Raw genomic sequence first — 2,500 nt, 5'->3', positions numbered from 1 at the left:
AATTTTCCTACCATTAGAAATCGAGTAAATCCGCAAAACTAGGAACCGGCCCGGAATGACCCCAAATTCAGTGGGCAGCCTCATAAAACTATGGCTGATTTTACTGGATTGGTTTCATGTGGAAAGCACGACGTTTTCTTGTAGGAATGCGGGAACCCCGGCAGCTCGCCTGCCGCGGCCAGCGACGTCGGGGACGCTGGCCTGCGCTGTCGAGCCCGCGAGGGCTGTCTCCGCGGCAGGCCCCCCCTGAACGGGGCACGACAGGCCACCGCGCTGGCTCGTCCAGCGTCGACAGTCCCTCGTCCAGGTTTCAGATCGCGCCAAGTCGAACCCATGACCTGCTCAAGCCATCGTGCGCTGCCGAATTCGCATCTGCGTGTAGGCTGCCATTCCACGCGGCAGCCCCTGTTTTCGTCAGCGTGCCCCCCTGACGAATTTTCCTGCCTGGCCCAGTCCAGCGTCCAGCCCCTGTTCGTCGAAAAATCTGCGCTGCTGATTTTCCACGACGAGCCTACTTTCGTCAGCGTGCCCCCCTGACGAATTTTCCTGCCTGGCCCGGCCAGTCCAGCCCCTGTTCGTCGAAAAATCTGCGCTGCCGATTTTCCACGCGGCAGCCCCTGTTTTCGTCAGCGTGCCCCCCTGACGAATTTTCCTGCCTGGCCCGGCCAGTCCAGCCCCTGTTCGTCGAAAAATCTGCGCTGCCGATTTTCCACGCGGCAGCCCCTCTTTTCGTCAGCGTGCCCCCCTGACGAATTTTCCTGCCTGGCCCGGCCGGTCCAGCATCCAGCCCCTGTTCGTCGAAAAATCTGCGCTGCCGATTTTCCACGCGGCAGCCCCTCTTTTCGTCAGCGTGCCCCCCTGACGAATTTTCCTGCCTGGCCCGGCCGGTCCAGCATCCAGCCCCTGTTCGTCGAAAAATCTGCGCTGCCGATTTTCCACGCGGCAGCCCCTGTTTTCCTCAGCGTGCCCCCCTGACGAATGTTCGTCGAAAAATCTGCGCTGCCGATTTTCCACGCGGCAGCCCCTGTTTTCCTCAGCGTGCCCCCCTGACGAATGTTCGTCGAAAAATCTGCGCTGCCGATTTTCCACGCGGCAGCCCCTCTTTTCGTCAGCGTGCCCCCCTGACGAATTTTCCTGCCTGGCCCGGCCGGTCCAGCATCCAGCCCCTGTTCGTCGAAAAATCTGCGCTGCCGATTTTCCACGCGGCAGCCCCTCTTTTCGTCAGCGTGCCCCCCTGACGAATGTTCGTCGAAAAATCTGCGCTGCCGATTTTCCACGCGGCAGCCCCTCTTTTCGTCAGCGTGCCCCCCTGACGAATTTTCCTGCCTGGCCCGGCCGGTCCAGCATCCAGCCCCTGTTCGTCGAAAAATCTGCGCTGCCGATTTTCACCGACGAGCCTACTTTCGTCAGCGTGTCCCCTTGACGAATTTCCCTGCCTGGCCTGGACAGTCCATCTTCCAGCCCATGTTCATCGAAAAATCTGCGCTGCCGATTTCCCCGACGAACCTGCAGCTGCACAAATCTGCGCTGCCGATTTCCCCCCCTGTCGGCATGGCTGCCGCTGCCCCGATGTCCAGACCAACAGTCTTTTTTGTCGACTTTGCCGATTTTGTCCGCGCTGCCGATTCCAACACTACCCCCTGCATCCAAACCAGCATTGTTTCGTCAGCTCTTCCCCTGACGATTTTAGCCCTGTAACAAACAGTAGGCCTCCAATCCCGCCAACGGGAGCCAAGTTGATAGGGAAGAGAATTGAATGACGCGCCTGGTCCTCGCACCCCGCCACCCGAGGGGCCTTTTTCCCGGCAGCCTCTGAAAAACTCTAGCTTTCACGGTCCTCGCCGCCCCTCACCACCATGGCAGGCCTCTAATCCCACCCATCAGCAGTTGTAGCCGATAGGGCAGTGATTTGAATGACGCGTCGCGGGCCGCCGGGTCATCTCACCCGGCCATTAATTGGAGCGTTTTTGGCTGGCCGAGGATGGGGGGATGGATCTCTTCTTCCGAAAAAGCAAACAGTACATCGGGAGTTATGTTGACGGGGCATGGAATTGAATGACCCGTCGCGGGCCGCCGGGTCATCTCACCCGGCCATCCCGGGGAGCGTTTTTCCCGGCAGCATCGGGGAAACTCTTGCTTTCACTGCCCGCTGCCCAAGTCCCCACTCGCATCGGCCCCCCGCGCCAACAAGCCAACGCTGCCGAATCGGCAGACACTGCTGCCGAGTCTGCCGACACTGCCCCGCGGGCTGCCACTGCCCCAGTGTCTAAACCAGCGGTCTTTCTCATCGAGCCTTGGACTATCCAGTCCGTCCTGACTCATCGCCAGCACCTGCTGCCGATTCTGCCGACTTTGCCGATTTTCTCGGCGCTGCCGATTCCAACACTGCGCCCACCGTGTCTGAACCAGCGCTGTTTCCTCAGCGTGTCCCCTCGACGAATTTTCCTGCCTGGCCTGGACAGTCCACCGTCCAGCCCGTGTTCGTCGAAAAATCTGCGCT

This window comes from Populus nigra, chromosome 2 (assembly GCF_951802175.1).
Source record: "Populus nigra chromosome 2, ddPopNigr1.1, whole genome shotgun sequence".
Taxonomy (NCBI): Eukaryota; Viridiplantae; Streptophyta; class Magnoliopsida; order Malpighiales; family Salicaceae; genus Populus; species Populus nigra.
This window is presented reverse-complemented; position numbering follows the sequence as displayed.